The sequence below is a fragment of the Rosa chinensis genome, chromosome 6 (genome assembly GCF_002994745.2).
Source record: "Rosa chinensis cultivar Old Blush chromosome 6, RchiOBHm-V2, whole genome shotgun sequence".
In the NCBI taxonomy this organism is placed as follows: domain Eukaryota; kingdom Viridiplantae; phylum Streptophyta; class Magnoliopsida; order Rosales; family Rosaceae; genus Rosa; species Rosa chinensis.
In genome coordinates, this window is record NC_037093.1 from 29,807,241 (window position 1) to 29,829,003 (window position 21,763).

Here is a 21,763-nt window from a genome sequence, read left to right on the forward strand (position 1 = left end):
CAAGCTGAAACGTCTTTCTCTTATTTATTTTCCAGCTGAAACGTCTTTCTCTTTTAGTCCTCAACTGAAAACGTCTTTTCTCCTTTATTTCCCTTCTTCATTGCTTGGCCAAATATCTTAATGTTTTATTTTATGACTCTATCATTGTTGTTTCCAAGAGTTCCACCAGGCAACGTTTCCTACAACAAGCAGGAGAATATCAGAATTTTCTAGAGAAAATAAAGGGAATTAAAATGTAAAGACCGCAAAAACAGTCGACAGGGAGGAATCCTGATCCAGGTAGGATTTTTCATAAATTTTACTTTTTCCGCCTATTTCACTCCAAACACTCAGCAAGACTCTAAAAATGACTCAATGACTCAAAACACTAAACTTAAGGGAGAAACAAGGCTAAAATGGGGCATATATTCAATAATATCGTCACACTTTTTGCTCCTATCAGTGGTGGATGATGATGCTCACGGCAATTCTTCTTCTCCCTTGACCTTGCTTGAACTCGTGGAGATGACTAGAGGATGGAGAAACTCACGGCTATGCTAAGAAACTTTTCTGAATTTTTTTTTCTAAAGTTTTCTAGAGAGTCTAAGCCCCTTTCACGTCACATATAAGAGAGTATATATAGGAGCACGGCCTCCTTGCTCTCCATGCCGTGTAAACCTCATGGAATTAATCTGAAAATTCCACATAATTTCCTCCAATAATATCTTGCCAAATAAGCCCTATGAGGTGGTTCAACCAATCACAAAATTCCATTTAATTCCCTAATAATCTTGGCTGAAATTCGCTTGATAATATTCTGATTTTATACTTTAAATTCGGCCAAAACTCCTTTAGGGAATATAGGAATGTATCTAGACTTCTTTTGAGCTTTTCTTGGTCTCCACCTTTTTCTCTTTCCTTTTATTTCTCCCTTGAATATCTCTTTGCCGAAATCTCTAGGGTTTTCTTTTGATTCACACGGCAAATCTCTCTCCTTCCTTGTATTTTCACGGCAAATTCTCTAGGTAGGTCTCCAAATATATTTTCTTTCCATAAAAATAGCCCTAGAAAATCTCCACCAAAATCTTCTTTATATTTTCTGATTTCTCACGCCACTTCCTTGTTTCTCTCTTTACTTTGGACGGCAAACTCTCCCTAGGTTTAGTCATCCGTCAAAAACCCTAGTTGCATGGGTTTTTGTGGGCCTTTAATCCAATTGCGAAAATTCAATGTCTCTTGAGAATTCATGGGCCTCCAGGCGCCACCTTTATGCCATGTCATCATCTAGAGTCTTCAAGAAGCTTCTCTCATGCCATGTCACTTCATTAATTCGATCTCCATTCTTGGTTGGCTCAAGAGTCTTGTTTTGGCAAGCTTTCCTTTTCTGGACAGGGTTTCCTGGTTGCACCAGGAAAGCTTTATTTCTTCATTTCTGCTCATTTGTGCTTCCCTTTGTACTTCATCTTGTCTCCCTCCAACGTTGGCTAGCTTTTCTTTCCATTTGTGAGCTCATTTCAGCTCATTTGTGACAAGGACCTGAAAATAGAAACTGTTAGTGAAAAATAGAAACTTCCCTAAAATGAGAAATGGCAACTTTCCTAAACTGAAAATGGGAAACTTTCTAAAAATGAAAAATAGAAACTACAAAAATAGAAACTTTCTACAAACAGGAACTTTCCCAATCGAAGAATGGAAACTTTCCTAAACAGGATTTTATTAAGGAAATAACGCAGAAAATGTATGCAGTTAAAACGTCGCATTAAAATGCTCCTATCAATTATTGAGTTAATTTCGAGAATTCTTTTATGATGCATGTTACAATCTTGTGCCCTTTTACGTGTTTAGGTAATTTTCAGAGTTAGGTTAATAAGTTTGCATGCTAGAATCACGCCGAGTGTTCTTGTGTGTTTGCTTAATATGCCAAGAGTAATTGTTATTTGTTAATACGCTAAGTTAAACAAGTAGTAATTAGTTCTAACGGGTGGTAAAAATCATGCTTTAATGATTAAATGATTCTGGAAATTACGTGTTAAATTCTATGTGTAATGGTTAATTTGCACGTGTGAGTTGATTCGAGGGTTAGATAATACTACTAGTTAAGAGAATTACGCTGAGTGGTTTCGAAACCTAGTAGTATTAGGCTTGGTAAGGACTTTTCCGATCCAAGCCTACATTAGAGCGAATCAGATAAATGGATTGATCCGCTGAGGCGTTTCATTTGGGCTCTTATCTAGGCATTTCAGATGGGCACATTTTTGTAGCATGTTGAAATGGATTTTCTGTTTTTACACTTAGTAATTTATGAGTGGTGTTGGTCTAGGTTAGGGAAGTCGATCATTGTATATAGTTTTATTTGTTTTGTTTTTATTTTAAGTAGATTAGGAACCAAATTTGAAAACCCCCATTTTATTCTTTTATTTGTTAATTGACCTTTTTGTGTAGGTGTACCCTACAATCCCCGCTTATCCTATACTGACAACTACATTTTGCAGGGTTAAATTGTGAGGCTATTTTATGATAGGAGCATTTTAATGCGACGTTTTAACTGTTATTTCCCTACATTTCTTGCGTTATTTCCTTATTAAAACTCTGTTTAGGGAAGTTTCCATTCTTTGATTGGGAAAGTTCCTAATTGTAGAAAGTTTCCGTTTTATAGTTTCTATTTTCCATTTTTAGAAAGTTTCCATTTTAGTTTAGGAAAGTTTCCATTTCTTATTTTAGAAAGCTTCTATTTTCAGGTCTTTGGAATAAATAAGCTGAATTGAGTTCATAAATGGAAAGAGAAGCTTCATGAAGATGACATGGCAAGGAGAGATTCAAGGAAGAGTTTTTAAAAAAGGAAAATACATTTTCCTTGGGAATTAAATTTGCCGTGAAATACCTAGAGGAAAACAAGGTGACAACGTGGGAATTAAGGTGATTGATTGAGAATTTCACGTGGAATAAATCAAAGGAGATTTTCTTGGGAGATTTTTATGGAAAGAAATATTGTTGGAGTAAATTGGTGTGATTGCCAACGTGAAAATCAGAAATAATCAAGGAGATGACGCAAAGAGAGATTCAAGGGAGATATTTATGGAAGGAAAAAATCTGTGCACCAAGGAAAAGCTCAAAAGGCGTCCAGATTCATCCCTAAATTCCCCAAAGGAATGTTGGCCGAAATTCATGAAGAAAATCAGAATAATTTCAAGGAAATTCGGCAATTAAATATTAGGGAGGTATTTTAGAGAATTATGATTGGTTGGAACACATCACAAGGCTTACTTGGCATTCTATGATTAGTTGGACCACATCACAAGCTTACTTGGCGAATTATCATTGGTTGAAGCTATGTGGAAAATTCTGATTGCTTTGTGAACCCTAGCCATGCTCCTATATATACCCACCTCTTTGACGTTGAGAGGGGTTCCACACACCTTAGAAAAAATCAGAAAATACATATTGTTGCCGTGAGCCTCTATCATCTTCTCTCCATCCTCTAAAGCAAGCCACGGAGTTCAAGCAAGGCCGAAGGGAGAAGAAGGAGCCGTGACCTATTCCTCCACCATCCACCATTGAAGACTTGCTTTCAAGCTTCAAGGATCACAACGAAAATCATCCATCCTCATCTCCATCCACGGTGTAATTCGACCTCTACTTTGTAACCTTTGTTTGAATTTCGTTGGTTTTGTTTTAGTTGACATTCATGATTGAACAAAATTATTATTTCTGGAATTTTTATGATTAAATGAGAATTTCGATTCTATTATTGTAATTCGAGAGTTGCTTATGTGAGTTTGTTTAATTAAATTTGCTTTATAGATATCTTTTGTATTTTAATCTTAGGTGGTTCGAAACTGATGCGGCTGAAATAGCCTCACAATTTAACCCTGCAAAATGTAGTTGCCAGTATAGGATAAGCAGGGATCGTTCAGTCCGGGGATTGTAGGGTACACCTACACAAAAAGGTCAATTAACAAATAAAAGAATAAAATGGGGGGTTTTGAAAGTTGGTTTCTAATCTACTTAAAATAAAAACAAAACAAATAAAACTATATACAATGATCGACTTCCCTAACCTAGACCAATACCACTCAGAAATTACTAAGTGTAAAAACAGAAAATTCATTTCAACATGCTACAAAAATGTGCCCACCTTAAATGCCTAGATAAGAGCTCAAATGAAAAGCCTCAGCGGATCAATCCACTTATCTGATTCATTCTAATGTAGGCTTGAATCGGAAAAGTCCTTACCAAGCCTAATACTACTAATTTTCGAAAACACTCAGCGTAATTCTCTTAACTAGTAGTATTTTCTAACCCTCGAATCAACTCACACGTGCAAATTAACCATTAGACATAGAATTTAACACGTAATTTCCAGAATCGTTTAACCATTTAACATAGTTTTTACCACTTTTTAGAACTAATTGCTACTTGTTTAACTCAGCGCCTTAACAAATAACAATTACTCTTGGCAAATTAAGAAAACACACAAGAACTCTCACCATTATTCTAGCATGCAAACTTATTAACCTAACTCTGAAAATTACCTAAACACGTAAAAGGGCACAAGATTGTAACATGCATCATAAAAGAATTCTCGAAATTAACTCAATAATAAACTGAAAATCTCAAAAATATTAATAAAAATATTCTGAAAATTCCATGTCTCCAATTACACAACTCGCAAATTGAAACACACAAAACCGAAACAAAAATTATAAGTAGAGTCATAGTTACACTTTGAAGCTTTCCTCAGCGGCTTAGCAACAAGGTGATGAACTTGTCTCTACTATGGTGGTGGAGCGTCCTTGACTCAGCGCCTTAGAGCTTTGTAGATTGATGGATAGATGGTGGTCACGGTCTTGTAGGAGATGGAGGTTTGAGGAGTGAATTGGGTAGTCTTGGAATGATCTTGGCTGGGAAGTGATAGGCAATGAATTATCTTGGCTGGGAAGTGATCTTGGCTGGGAAGTGATGCAAATTCAGTTCTGGACGTTGCCTATTTATAGGGGAGCATTGGTTGGCTTTCCCAACTGAAACGTCTTCTTTATGGCCTTAACTCCTCTCATAATGGGGCAATTCCTTTAATTTCCAAGCTGAAACATCTTTCTCTTATTTATTTTTCCAGCTGAAACGTCTTTTCTCCTTTATTCCCCAACTGAAAACGTGATAGGAGCATTTTAATGCGACATTTTAACTGCATTTCCCTACATTTTCTGCGTTATTTCCTTAATAAAACCCTGTTTAGGAAAGTTTCCATTCTTTGAATGGGAAAGTTCCTATTTATAGAAGTTTCCATTTTTGTAGTTTCTATTTTTCATTTTTAGAAAGTTTCTCATTTTCAGTTTAGGAAAGTTTCTATTTTTCTTACTAGTTTCTATTTTCAGGTCCTTGTCATAAATAAGCTGAAATGAGCTCACAAATGGAGAGAGAAGCTAGCCAACGTTGGAGGGAGACAAGATGAAGTACAAAGGGAAGCACAAATGAACAGAAATGAAGAAATGAAGCTTTCCTGGTCCAACCAGGAAACCCTGTCCAGAAAAGGAAAGCTTGCCAAAACAAGACTCTTGAGCCAACCATGAATGGAGATCGAATTAATGAAGTGACATGGCGTGAGAGAAGCTTCTTGAAGACTCTAGATGATGACATGGCATAAATGTGGCACATGGAAGCCTAAGAACTCTCAAGAATGAAGTGGATTTTCGGCAATTGGATTAAAAGCCCACAAAGCCCATGGAATTAGGGTTTTTAACGCATGATTAAACCCTAGGGAGAGTTTGCCGTCCAAAGCAAAGGAGAGAAACAAGGAAAATGACGTGGAAAATCAGAATTATCAAAGAGAATTTCGGTTGAGATTTTCTAGGGTAATTTTTATGGAAAGAAAATATACTTAGAGACTTACCCTAGAGAGTTTGCCGTCCAATGCCAAGAGAAAAACAAGGGAATCAAAAGAAAACCCTAGAGAATTCGGCAAAGAGAGATTCAAGGGAGAAATAAAAGGAAAGAGAAAAAGGTGGAGACCAAGAAAAGCTCAAAAGAAGTCTAGATACATTCCTATATTCCCTAAAGGAATTTTGGCTGAATTTAAAGTATAAAATCAGAATATTATTAAGGGAATTTCGGCCAAGATTATTAGGGAATTAAATGGAATTTTGTGATTGGTTGAACCACCTCATAGGGCTTATTTGGCAAGATATTATTGGAGGAAATTATGTGGAATTTTCAGATTAATTCCATGAGGTTTACACGGCTTGGAGACCAAGAGGCCATCCCCTATATATTCTCCTCTTTTCTCAACGTCAAGCTCTCCTCTCTTTTTACGTTTACAACTTAGAAAAATCAGAAAAGTTCCTTAGATAGCCGTGAGTTTCTCCATCCTCTAGGGCAAACCACGAAGTTCAAGCAAGGCCAAGGTGGAAGAAGAGATGCCGTGCACATCATCCATCACCATTCTTGAAGATTGCTTTCGAAATTCAAGAGACCATTCATCACTTCATTCATCTCATCTTCATAACGGTGTAATCCGATTCTCCTTGTAACCTTTGCTTTGTAATTTTCGTTGGTTATGCCCTAGTTGACACGTATGTTTGAACAATTGTTGATTTCTGAAATTTTATGATTAATTGTTAATTTTCAGATTCATATATTGTGATTTATGGTTGCTTTTGTGTGAGTGTTTGATTAAATTTGCTCTATAGATAACTTTTATATTTTAATCTTATGTGGTTGCAAACACTTAGGGTTTTGATATAATTGGTGCTAGGTTTAAGAACATGAAATCGACTTTTCGTTTTGTGTAAACTTAAATCAAAGTAGTAAAGGTTTTGTACAAAAACCGAATTTAATCAAAGAAGATTGCAATTAGGTGGACTTTTTCATACTAAGTTGCACATTTGAGTTGATAGCCTTTCTAGGTGCTTAATGCGTTAAACATGACATGATTGACTAGCTTTCTAGGGCTTGATTGCATGTTTGATAGGATTAATCTAGGTGCTTTCGCTTAGGTTAATTAGCATTGAAAAGTAAAAAATGGGAATTCATTTGCTTTCGAATGTTTCACATGATCAACTCCTCTCGCATGACTATGATGAACAATGATGAACTTGAATTGATTTTAATTATATATTTCGGTTTGATCTTTGTTCTTGCATTCCATTTGTATTTTTATGTTTTTGCTTTTTAATTATTTTGTTAGCTTAGCTTTTATTTTCGAAAATAGAAAACCAAAAACAAAAATCCCCCCTTTTCGTAAATATGTATATATTTTGTTATATTTTTGTAAATATTATACTTTGTTTTAATTTTAACTGTTTAATTGTTTGACAATGACAGGTGTACCCTCAATCCCCGGAATAGAACGATCCCTACTTACTTTATACTACTAATGACATTTCAGGGTTAAATTGTGCGCTTGCTTTTTGCCGCATCAATTTTTGGCGCCGTTGCCGGGGATTGAAAAATCATTTGTCATATTGTGAATATTTGTTTTGTTTATATGTGTGTTCGAAAAAAAAAGAAAAAAAAAATTATTTACTTGTTAATTGTTTGTAATTCTCTTAATTGTTAGTTAATTAGTATTTAGTTAATTAATTACTTAGGTTGTTATTTATATTATTGAACACTAATTTTAATTGTGAGTTGTAAATTAAAGAAGGAATAGGTGAAGTCGTGTTTATTAATATTGGCCTAAACCCCTTATTGGTACCTAGTCCAGGTCCCTTAAGGTTGAGGGCGGCCTTTATTAACATTCATTGAACTGTCTTCACACTTAGGACCTTTTTCATCCAAGTAAGTATAGCCTATGTGGGATGGTGTCTAGGAAGGGGACAACGATTATGACGGTTTTTGAATCCAGAAGTGCTTACAAATGGGCTTAGCTCATGCCAAAATGGATTTTGTCTCTCGTGTTCGCCCTCCCCTACCTGGCCATTCCAGTAAGGTTGCCCAAAGGATGTAGGAGGGACTTTGTGTCTAGACAATTATACTTGGGCCGCACGTCCACTTGATTTACCGCTTGGAATTATATTTGATATCAATGATATTTATAACAAAAGAAAATGTTGTGATGCACTAAGGTAAAAAAAAAAAAAAAAAAAAAAAAAAAAAAACATTTGTGTAAATATTTTTCGTGTTTTTTTTTACTCACTTGTGTCTTATGTACTGACTTGTTAACTTGTGTACTTAACTTGTTAATATTACTTGTAGTTTGTAATTCACTAACTTGTTATACTTGTTTATATTTTTTTTTTGTATTTCTTTTATTGTATAGTCACTAACTTTATTTAGTGGAGGTCCGTCTGGCTGAAAGACGTTAAATTCAAGCGCTGCTTGGGAGGCAACCCAATTCAGAAGTAGCTATGAAGGAGTCTACACACGCAGATTTGATTTCTCCTTCCCTATCTTTCTTTTTGAATTTAGTAGATCTTTTCGTAAATTCCATCCCTATATGCTTAATTGTTTCATTGCATGCTTATGATTGATTACATTGAGGACAATGCAATATTTAAGTGTGGGGGAAGGGATTTATACTTTTGTTTTGAGTCATATATATTGAAAAATACAAAAAAAATTGAAAAATGTCAAAAATTTAAAAATTTTCGTTGCTTTTGTTTTTGTTTTGAGTCTTAGGATGCCCTTTCAACTGTCTAGGATGATTCTATATCTCTGAAATCATGACTAAAAGAGGATCACAAAATTGAGATGACTTTAAAATGGTATTCTTTGGTTAATTGAGATATATGAAAATATGTGCCTTGTAGTGGATATGGATTTCGTGACCTTGGTACAGAATATGAGCATGTTAAGATGAGTTTTGATTCATATAAAAACCCATGTGAGATAATTGAGCCCATGTCCCTTTTTCTTGGAGTGAAATGAAAAATATACTCTTGTTTTCTTGGCGATGTTTTGATGATCTCATTATTCTTTCATCTTGATTGACTACTTGCCATAGATTAAGTTTGATGGACTAGAGAATGCTAGAATTCACTCTTGTGCTTGTTGAGACGTTATATCAATACATGGCCCTGATTCTGGAAGGGATAGAGGCACCCTAGGAATTACCACCATTGCCATATAAACCTGTGTCCCTAATTGTGCCCGTCGTGGGACACCCCTAGATAAACCCCTTTGAGCCTACGTTAAGCCTTTTCTTTCATCACCCTTAAAAATCTTTAACCTAAACCTTAGTATAGCTATAACCCTACCCTTTGTTCTAAGAACTTAGTGGAGCTAAACTGAGACTTACTTGAAGATTTAGGCGTCAACAATGAAGGATAAGAAGAGGTGAAAACTCAAGTGTGGGGGTAGACTTGTCCATGAAAGAAAGAAAAAAATGTGTGAAAAAGCCGAGAAAAAGAAAGTGAAAAAGAAAAAGTGTATGGCTAGAAAATAAAAAGAAAGAAAGAAAATATATGTGTATGGATTTTAGTCTCCCATACTTGGTGAGTTTGGAGTTTACTTTGAATTGAAGGCCCATTACAGAAAAATTTGGCCTTTGTCTAACTCACTAGAGTCCAAAGGAAGTTTAGAGTGAAGTTAGGGCCCAACATGAAGACATTAGGCCTCTTTATAACACCCCCGTGGGATAGTGACGTTTTTGCATACTTGGTGGATTTCTAAAAGTCTCTCTACACCAACATGAGCTCTACTAGGTTTTTAGGACACTTTGTTAAATTCCTTACCCTTCGTTTCTTTAAACCTTGAGCCATGGCCCCATTACAACCATTGATAAGACCTTCTTGATCCTTAAGATGGGACAGCCCTTGATGTGGAGATGAGTTACAAGAGTTGAACCTATGGCTTGGGTCCATCTGTGCAAGTAGTTGGTATCCTTCATGAGATCTTTAAAGAAAATTATACATGTGCTTTCGTTTCTTGCATTATGTGATATACTTGCTATCTTTCACATATACTTGAGTGTATAAGCTTTTAAGCATTGCCTTGAATTCTGAGAGAAGAAAGAGTGGATATACCTTGTGAGGATTTGAATCATACTTGTCTGAAGCATGCTGAGCTCAATCCCATCACCATTGTTACAACCAAGTCCTACTTATGCATGTGCGGATTATATGTTTTAATTAACTCTCGAATGCTTAAACATTGAATCTTGGTTGAGTGCTAATCTTGGTGTTGTGAAAGTAAGAGATTGCTGAGACAAAAAGTTGAAGGGCAATAGAGTCATTGTTTTTGTAGAGTCTTTAAATTTTCGTTGAGTCTTAGTGTGATTTTGCTAAGGGACTAGCAAAAGCTAAGTGTGGGGGAATTTGATAGGAGCATTTTAATGCGACATTTTAACTGCATTTCCCTACATTTTCTGCGTTATTTCCTTAATAAAACCCTGTTTAGGAAAGTTTCCATTCTTTGAATGGGAAAGTTCCTATTTATAGAAGTTTCCATTTTTGTAGTTTCTATTTTTCATTTTTAGAAAGTTTCTCATTTTCAGTTTAGGAAAGTTTCTATTTTTCTTACTAGTTTCTATTTTCAGGTCCTTGTCATAAATAAGCTGAAATGAGCTCACAAATGGAGAGAGAAGCTAGCCAACGTTGGAGGGAGACAAGATGAAGTACAAAGGGAAGCACAAATGAACAGAAATGAAGAAATGAAGCTTTCCTGGTCCAACCAGGAAACCCTGTCCAGAAAAGGAAAGCTTGCCAAAACAAGACTCTTGAGCCAACCATGAATGGAGATCGAATTAATGAAGTGACATGGCGTGAGAGAAGCTTCTTGAAGACTCTAGATGATGACATGGCATAAATGTGGCACATGGAAGCCTAAGAACTCTCAAGAATGAAGTGGATTTTCGGCAATTGGATTAAAAGCCCACAAAGCCCATGGAATTAGGGTTTTTAACGCATGATTAAACCCTAGGGAGAGTTTGCCGTCCAAAGCAAAGGAGAGAAACAAGGAAAATGACGTGGAAAATCAGAATTATCAAAGAGAATTTCGGTTGAGATTTTCTAGGGTAATTTTTATGGAAAGAAAATATACTTAGAGACTTACCCTAGAGAGTTTGCCGTCCAATGCCAAGAGAAAAACAAGGGAATCAAAAGAAAACCCTAGAGAATTCGGCAAAGAGAGATTCAAGGGAGAAATAAAAGGAAAGAGAAAAAGGTGGAGACCAAGAAAAGCTCAAAAGAAGTCTAGATACATTCCTATATTCCCTAAAGGAATTTTGGCTGAATTTAAAGTATAAAATCAGAATATTATTAAGGGAATTTCGGCCAAGATTATTAGGGAATTAAATGGAATTTTGTGATTGGTTGAACCACCTCATAGGGCTTATTTGGCAAGATATTATTGGAGGAAATTATGTGGAATTTTCAGATTAATTCCATGAGGTTTACACGGCTTGGAGACCAAGAGGCCATCCCCTATATATTCTCCTCTTTTCTCAACGTCAAGCTCTCCTCTCTTTTTACGTTTACAACTTAGAAAAATCAGAAAAGTTCCTTAGATAGCCGTGAGTTTCTCCATCCTCTAGGGCAAACCACGAAGTTCAAGCAAGGCCAAGGTGGAAGAAGAGATGCCGTGCACATCATCCATCACCATTCTTGAAGATTGCTTTCGAAATTCAAGAGACCATTCATCACTTCATTCATCTCATCTTCATAACGGTGTAATCCGATTCTCCTTGTAACCTTTGCTTTGTAATTTTCGTTGGTTATGCCCTAGTTGACACGTATGTTTGAACAATTGTTGATTTCTGAAATTTTATGATTAATTGTTAATTTTCAGATTCATATATTGTGATTTATGGTTGCTTTTGTGTGAGTGTTTGATTAAATTTGCTCTATAGATAACTTTTATATTTTAATCTTATGTGGTTGCAAACACTTAGGGTTTTGATATAATTGGTGCTAGGTTTAAGAACATGAAATCGACTTTTCGTTTTGTGTAAACTTAAATCAAAGTAGTAAAGGTTTTGTACAAAAACCGAATTTAATCAAAGAAGATTGCAATTAGGTGGACTTTTTCATACTAAGTTGCACATTTGAGTTGATAGCCTTTCTAGGTGCTTAATGCGTTAAACATGACATGATTGACTAGCTTTCTAGGGCTTGATTGCATGTTTGATAGGAGTAATCTAGGTGCTTTCGCTTAGGTTAATTAGCATTGAAAAGTAAAAAATGGGAATTCATTTGCTTTCGAATGTTTCACATGATCAACTCCTCTCGCATGACTATGATGAACAATGATGAACTTGAATTGATTTTAATTATATATTTCGGTTTGATCTTTGTTCTTGCATTCCATTTGTATTTTTATGTTTTTGCTTTTTAATTATTTTGTTAGCTTAGCTTTTATTTTCGAAAATAGAAAACCAAAAACAAAAATCCCCCCTTTTCATAAATATGTATATATTTTGTTATATTTTTGTAAATATTATACTTTGTTTTAATTTTAACTGTTTAATTGTTTGACAATGACAGGTGTACCCTCAATCCCCGGAATAGAACGATCCCTACTTACTTTATACTACTAATGACATTTCAGGGTTAAATTGTGCGCTTGCTTTTTGCCGCATCAATTTTTGGCGCCGTTGCCGGGGATTGAAAAATCATTTGTCATATTGTGAATATTTGTTTTGTTTATATGTGTGTTCGAAAAAAAAAGAAAAAAAAAATTATTTACTTGTTAATTGTTTGTAATTCTCTTAATTGTTAGTTAATTAGTATTTAGTTAATTAATTACTTAGGTTGTTATTTATATTATTGAACACTAATTTTAATTGTGAGTTGTAAATTAAAGAAGGAATAGGTGAAGTCGTGTTTATTAATATTGGCCTAAACCCCTTATTGGTACCTAGTCCAGGTCCCTTAAGGTTGAGGGCGGCCTTTATTAACATTCATTGAACTGTCTTCACACTTAGGACCTTTTTCATCCAAGTAAGTATAGCCTATGTGGGATGGTGTCTAGGAAGGGGACAACGATTATGACGGTTTTTGAATCCAGAAGTGCTTACAAATGGGCTTAGCTCATGCCAAAATGGATTTTGTCTCTCGTGTTCGCCCTCCCCTACCTGGCCATTCCAGTAAGGTTGCCCAAAGGATGTAGGAGGGACTTTGTGTCTAGACAATTATACTTGGGCCGCACGTCCACTTGATTTACCGCTTGGAATTATATTTGATATCAATGATATTTATAACAAAAGAAAATGTTGTGATGCACTAAGGTAAAAAAAAAAAAAAAAAAAAAAAAAAAAAACATTTGTGTAAATATTTTTCGTGTTTTTTTTTACTCACTTGTGTCTTATGTACTGACTTGTTAACTTGTGTACTTAACTTGTTAATATTACTTGTAGTTTGTAATTCACTAACTTGTTATACTTGTTTATATTTTTTTTTTTGTATTTCTTTTATTGTATAGTCACTAACTTTATTTAGTGGAGGTCCGTCTGGCTGAAAGACGTTAAATTCAAGCGCTGCTTGGGAGGCAACCCAATTCAGAAGTAGCTATGAAGGAGTCTACACACGCAGATTTGATTTCTCCTTCCCTATCTTTCTTTTTGAATTTAGTAGATCTTTTCGTAAATTCCATCCCTATATGCTTAATTGTTTCATTGCATGCTTATGATTGATTACATTGAGGACAATGCAATATTTAAGTGTGGGGGAAGGGATTTATACTTTTGTTTTGAGTCATATATATTGAAAAATACAAAAAAAATTGAAAAATGTCAAAAATTTAAAAATTTTCGTTGCTTTTGTTTTTGTTTTGAGTCTTAGGATGCCCTTTCAACTGTCTAGGATGATTCTATATCTCTGAAATCATGACTAAAAGAGGATCACAAAATTGAGATGACTTTAAAATGGTATTCTTTGGTTAATTGAGATATATGAAAATATGTGCCTTGTAGTGGATATGGATTTCGTGACCTTGGTACAGAATATGAGCATGTTAAGATGAGTTTTGATTCATATAAAAACCCATGTGAGATAATTGAGCCCATGTCCCTTTTTCTTGGAGTGAAATGAAAAATATACTCTTGTTTTCTTGGCGATGTTTTGATGATCTCATTATTCTTTCATCTTGATTGACTACTTGCCATAGATTAAGTTTGATGGACTAGAGAATGCTAGAATTCACTCTTGTGCTTGTTGAGACGTTATATCAATACATGGCCCTGATTCTGGAAGGGATAGAGGCACCCTAGGAATTACCACCATTGCCATATAAACCTGTGTCCCTAATTGTGCCCGTCGTGGGACACCCCTAGATAAACCCCTTTGAGCCTACGTTAAGCCTTTTCTTTCATCACCCTTAAAAATCTTTAACCTAAACCTTAGTATAGCTATAACCCTACCCTTTGTTCTAAGAACTTAGTGGAGCTAAACTGAGACTTACTTGAAGATTTAGGCGTCAACAATGAAGGATAAGAAGAGGTGAAAACTCAAGTGTGGGGGTAGACTTGTCCATGAAAGAAAGAAAAAAATGTGTGAAAAAGCCGAGAAAAAGAAAGTGAAAAAGAAAAAGTGTATGGCTAGAAAATAAAAAGAAAGAAAGAAAATATATGTGTATGGATTTTAGTCTCCCATACTTGGTGAGTTTGGAGTTTACTTTGAATTGAAGGCCCATTACAGAAAAATTTGGCCTTTGTCTAACTCACTAGAGTCCAAAGGAAGTTTAGAGTGAAGTTAGGGCCCAACATGAAGACATTAGGCCTCTTTATAACACCCCCGTGGGATAGTGACGTTTTTGCATACTTGGTGGATTTCTAAAAGTCTCTCTACACCAACATGAGCTCTACTAGGTTTTTAGGACACTTTGTTAAATTCCTTACCCTTCGTTTCTTTAAACCTTGAGCCATGGCCCCATTACAACCATTGATAAGACCTTCTTGATCCTTAAGATGGGACAGCCCTTGATGTGGAGATGAGTTACAAGAGTTGAACCTATGGCTTGGGTCCATCTGTGCAAGTAGTTGGTATCCTTCATGAGATCTTTAAAGAAAATTATACATGTGCTTTCGTTTCTTGCATTATGTGATATACTTGCTATCTTTCACATATACTTGAGTGTATAAGCTTTTAAGCATTGCCTTGAATTCTGAGAGAAGAAAGAGTGGATATACCTTGTGAGGATTTGAATCATACTTGTCTGAAGCATGCTGAGCTCAATCCCATCACCATTGTTACAACCAAGTCCTACTTATGCATGTGCGGATTATATGTTTTAATTAACTCTCGAATGCTTAAACATTGAATCTTGGTTGAGTGCTAATCTTGGTGTTGTGAAAGTAAGAGATTGCTGAGACAAAAAGTTGAAGGGCAATAGAGTCATTGTTTTTGTAGAGTCTTTAAATTTTCGTTGAGTCTTAGTGTGATTTTGCTAAGGGACTAGCAAAAGCTAAGTGTGGGGGAATTTGATAGGAGCATTTTAATGCGACATTTTTACTGCATTTCCCTACATTTTCTGCGTTATTTCCTTAATAAAACCCTGTTTAGGAAAGTTTCCATTCTTTGAATGGGAAAGTTCCTATTTATAGAAGTTTCCATTTTTGTAGTTTCTATTTTTCATTTTTAGAAAGTTTCTCATTTTCAGTTTAGGAAAGTTTCTATTTTTCTTACTAGTTTCTATTTTCAGGTCCTTGTCATAAATAAGCTGAAATGAGCTCACAAATGGAGAGAGAAGCTAGCCAACGTTGGAGGGAGACAAGATGAAGTACAAAGGGAAGCACAAATGAACAGAAATGAAGAAATGAAGCTTTCCTGGTCCAACCAGGAAACCCTGTCCAGAAAAGGAAAGCTTGCCAAAACAAGACTCTTGAGCCAACCATGAATGGAGATCGAATTAATGAAGTGACATGGCGTGAGAGAAGCTTCTTGAAGACTCTAGATGATGACATGGCATAAATGTGGCACATGGAAGCCTAAGAACTCTCAAGAATGAAGTGGATTTTCGGCAATTGGATTAAAAGCCCACAAAGCCCATGGAATTAGGGTTTTTAACGCATGATTAAACCCTAGGGAGAGTTTGCCGTCCAAAGCAAAGGAGAGAAACAAGGAAAATGACGTGGAAAATCAGAATTATCAAAGAGAATTTCGGTTGAGATTTTCTAGGGTAATTTTTATGGAAAGAAAATATACTTAGAGACTTACCCTAGAGAGTTTGCCGTCCAATGCCAAGAGAAAAACAAGGGAATCAAAAGAAAACCCTAGAGAATTCGGCAAAGAGAGATTCAAGGGAGAAATAAAAGGAAAGAGAAAAAGGTGGAGACCAAGAAAAGCTCAAAAGAAGTCTAGATACATTCCTATATTCCCTAAAGGAATTTTGGCTGAATTTAAAGTATAAAATCAGAATATTATTAAGGGAATTTCGGCCAAGATTATTAGGGAATTAAATGGAATTTTGTGATTGGTTGAACCACCTCATAGGGCTTATTTGGCAAGATATTATTGGAGGAAATTATGTGGAATTTTCAGATTAATTCCATGAGGTTTACACGGCTTGGAGACCAAGAGGCCATCCCCTATATATTCTCCTCTTTTCTCAACGTCAAGCTCTCCTCTCTTTTTACGTTTACAACTTAGAAAAATCAGAAAAGTTCCTTAGATAGCCGTGAGTTTCTCCATCCTCTAGGGCAAACCACGAAGTTCAAGCAAGGCCAAGGTGGAAGAAGAGATGCCGTGCACATCATCCATCACCATTCTTGAAGATTGCTTTCGAAATTCAAGAGACCATTCATCACTTCATTCATCTCATCTTCATAACGGTGTAATCCGATTCTCCTTGTAACCTTTGCTTTGTAATTTTCGTTGGTTATGCCCTAGTTGACACGTATGTTTGAACAATTGTTGATTTCTGAAATTTTATGATTAATTGTTAATTTTCAGATTCATATATTGTGATTTATGGTTGCTTTTGTGTGAGTGTTTGATTAAATTTGCTCTATAGATAACTTTTATATTTTAATCTTATGTGGTTGCAAACACTTAGGGTTTTGATATAATTGGTGCTAGGTTTAAGAACATGAAATCGACTTTTCGTTTTGTGTAAACTTAAATCAAAGTAGTAAAGGTTTTGTACAAAAACCGAATTTAATCAAAGAAGATTGCAATTAGGTGGACTTTTTCATACTAAGTTGCACATTTGAGTTGATAGCCTTTCTAGGTGCTTAATGCGTTAAACATGACATGATTGACTAGCTTTCTAGGGCTTGATTGCATGTTTGATAGGATTAATCTAGGTGCTTTCGCTTAGGTTAATTAGCATTGAAAAGTAAAAAATGGGAATTCATTTGCTTTCGAATGTTTCACATGATCAACTCCTCTCGCATGACTATGATGAACAATGATGAACTTGAATTGATTTTAATTATATATTTCGGTTTGATCTTTGTTCTTGCATTCCATTTGTATTTTTATGTTTTTGCTTTTTAATTATTTTGTTAGCTTAGCTTTTATTTTCGAAAATAGAAAACCAAAAACAAAAATCCCCCCTTTTCGTAAATATGTATATATTTTGTTATATTTTTGTAAATATTATACTTTGTTTTAATTTTAACTGTTTAATTGTTTGACAATGACAGGTGTACCCTCAATCCCCGGAATAGAACGATCCCTACTTACTTTATACTACTAATGACATTTCAGGGTTAAATTGTGCGCTTGCTTTTTGCCGCATCAAAACGTCTTTTCTCCTTTATTCCCCAACTGAAAACGTCTTTCTCTTATTTATTTTCCAGCTGAAACATCTTTTTCTTTTATTCCACAACTGAAAACATCTTTTCTCCTTTATTTCCCTTCTTCATTGCTTGGTCAAATATCTTAATGCTTTATTTTATGACTCCATCATTGCTGTTTCCAAGAGTTCAACCAGGCAACGTTTCCTACAACAAGCAGGAGAATATCAGAATTTTCTAGAGAAAATAAAGGGAAATTAAAATGTAAAGACCGCAAAAATAGTTGACAGTTAGGAATCCTGATCCAGCTAGGATTTTTCATGAATTTTACTTTTTCCGCCTATTTCACTCCAAACACTCAACAAGACTTTCAAAATGACTTAATGACTCAAAACACTAAACTAAGGGAGAAATAAGGCTAAAATGAGGCACATAATTAATAATATCGTCACACTTTTTTGCTCCTATCAACTACCCCACACTTAGCTTTTGCTAGTCCCTTAGCAAAACAAAAATACAAAACAAAACAACGACTCAACAAAAAAACAAGTAAATGACTTTACTTCCCCTAACTGTTGTCTCAGAGACTCCAAACTCATGGCTTTCACGTTAAACACTTAATCAAAATTGCATAGATAATTCCATGGTTAATAAACCTGTGACATTCATATGACTAAGCAAGATATGGAGAACTTAAGTTATACAGTGAATGATAGCATGTTTCGAACAAGTCCAATCCAAACTCACAAGGCATACTCTCGATTTTTCTCTCAGAAATGGCTATGCTTAAAAGCTTCACACTCAAGTATATGCAAGAGAACAAATTGTAAGGCAACAAACAGCTTGCATATTTCATCAGTAAACGCATTTTGTGAAGAATTTTTAAAGACCTCATGAAATGACTAAGTGCACAAATGGACCTAAACCATAAGCTCGACTGCGTACCTGACTCCACTAACCAAAGACTGCCCATCTCAAGGATCAAGTTAGCACTTAAAACAGGTTGTAATGGGGCTAAGCTAGGGTTCTCGAAATGAAGATTAAGGATAAAAAAATCCTAAGGACCTAGCAGAGCACATAAGGACCACCTTATGTCATCATTTTTGTAGACCAAATATCATTGTTTTGGGCCAAACCTTCACTCTAACCAACATGGGAATGGACAAAGGCATAATTTTCAACTTTGAGCCTTCTACAAATTTGAAAGTCCAAAACCACACTTCAACAATTTCCCAAGAGTTTTCTTTTCAATTTTTCTTCTATTTTGCCGCTTTTCTTTCTTTCTTTTTCATTTTCATTTTCTTTCATTTTTTTTTTACGGCAAATTTTTTTTTTTCTCTTCTTTTTTTCTTGGATTTTCCCCACCCCACACTTGTCTTTCATCGTCACCCCTACATACTATGTCATGCTCTACTAAGTCCCTAAGACAAGGGTAGAGATATCCTGTACTAAGCTCATGGTAGGGTAGTGAGGGTGATGAAACAAAGGTTTTCAACGTAGGCTCAAAGGGGTTCATTCTAAGGAGTCCCACGACGGGCACAGTTGGGGACACATGCTTGTTTGGCTATGGTGGTTACACATGATTGTCAAAACCTTCAGCCATGAATTCAGAGACATGTTCATCCTAGACATTAGAGGCATCCTAAGACTCAAACACACAAAAAGACTCTATAAAACCAACTTCTTCTTTTTTTCTTTTTTTTTAACTGAAATAAAGGTGTAAACCCACCCCACACTTAGAATCTACATTGTCTTAATGTAGGCAAAAAGTATGGTATATAGACCCTAAATATGGGGGGCTACGAAAATAAGGGAAGGGTAAAATAAACAAACAAACAAACAAAGACCCAAGTACAATTCAACCTAAGCAAGTGAAGGGATAGAAATGTCAAACTCTCGTTGATGGCTCCTTCACAGCTTCGTTTGAAATGGGTTGCCTCCCATGCAGCGCTTAATATTTATAGTCCTTCAGCCTGGACTTTTCTCCTTGTTCACACGTGCTCATTCCTTGGGTGCCTCCTGGAGGGGTATCTCTTCCAATGTGTGCTCCACAAAGGACTCACCAGATCAAGTGTTAGTAACATATACAAGGTTAGGAATACAAACATTATGTCTTTCCTACTTTCTAAGTTACTTTACATACTCAGGTACTGGAACAGAGGATCCAATATACCTTAAGCATGTCACACAACACGTTTTTTTTTTTTTTTTTTTTTTTTTAGTTTATTATAAACATAGTTAATATCTCAATTGATTCCAAGTTGTAAGTCGAGCCCAATAGAAACCACTACTATTGGTCAGATACAATATAGGGATAGTCGCCTAGACATAAGTCTCTTTCCTTTGTTTCAGAAGGCCGGATGGCCAGATTAAGAGGTAAGTGAGAGGGAGGACTCATTTTGGTGATACTACGGAGGCTACTCCCTCATTGAGGTTTAGGCCCCTATCGGCTACTCCCACATAGTGGTTTAGGCTCATTCTATAGTATCTCTGAGATCCAATTGAACCCATCACCCAGGGTCTCAACCTAAGACACCATCCGTATGTGCCCCTTACTCAGCTGGGAAATTAACTAATGTGTTAGACCGTTCTCCAAGTGCTAATAAAGGCCGCCCTCAACCCCAAGAGACCTTAGCAAGGTACTAATGAAGGGTTTAGGCCAATATTAACAAAAGGGCCCTTGTCTACTCATACGATTTTACACACTTACAACAATTAAGTATTTAGCTAAATTCATAACCTAAGTATATTAATCTAAGTGAAACACATTCAATTTACAATATGGTTAAAAAAACAACTTCTACGAATACAACAATGACAAAAGACACGCTTAATTTCGTAACACTCATAAAAATTAAACTAAATCACAATTAAAGCTTGGCCTAACCGAAATCGCAATTTGTCACCATTCCACAAGTGTAGTACAAAAATTAGCATGCATTCTATATACAACAAAATCGATGACACTTTAAGTGCAAGGGATTTTAACAATCCCCGGCAACGGCGCCAAAAATTGATGCGGCTGAAATAGCCTCACAATTTAACCCTGCAAAATGTAGTTACCAGTATAGGATAAGCAGGGATCGTTCAGTCCGGGGATTGTAGGGTACACCTACACAAAAAGGTCAATTAACAAATAAAAGAATAAAATGGGGGGTTTTGAAAGTTGGTTTCTAATCTACTTAAAATAAAAACAAAACAAATAAAACTATATACAATGATCGACTTCCCTAACCTAGACCAATACCACTCAGAAATTACTAAGTGTAAAAACAGAAAATTCATTTCAACATGCTACAAAAATGTGCCCACCTTAAATGCCTAGATAAGAGCTCAAATGAAAAGCCTCAGCGGATCAATCCACTTATCTGATTCATTCTAATGTAGGCTTGAATCGGAAAAGTCCTTACCAAGCCTAATACTACTAATTTTCGAAAACACTCAGCGTAATTCTCTTAACTAGTAGTATTTTCTAACCCTCGAATCAACTCACACGTGCAAATTAACCATTAGACATAGAATTTAACACGTAATTTCCAGAATCGTTTAACCATTTAACATAGTTTTTACCACTTTTTAGAACTAATTGCTACTTGTTTAACTCAGCGCCTTAACAAATAACAATTACTCTTGGCAAATTAAGAAAACACACAAGAACTCTCACCATTATTCTAGCATGCAAACTTATTAACCTAACTCTGAAAATTACCTAAACACGTAAAAGGGCACAAGATTGTAACATGCATCATAAAAGAATTCTCGAAATTAACTCAATAATAAACTGAAAATCTCAAAAATATTAATAAAAATATTCTGAAAATTCCATGTCTCCAATTACACAACTCGCAAATTGAAACACACAAAACCGAAACAAAAATTATAAGTAGAGTCATAGTTACACTTTGAAGCTTTCCTCAGCGGCTTAGCAACAAGGTGATGAACTTGTCTCTACTATGGTGGTGGAGCGTCCTTGACTCAGCGCCTTAGAGCTTTGTAGATTGATGGATAGATGGTGGTCACGGTCTTGTAGGAGATGGAGGTTTGAGGAGTGAATTGGGTAGTCTTGGAATGATCTTGGCTGGGAAGTGATAGGCAATGAATTATCTTGGCTGGGAAGTGATCTTGGCTGGGAAGTGATGCAAATTCAGTTCTGGACGTTGCCTATTTATAGGGGAG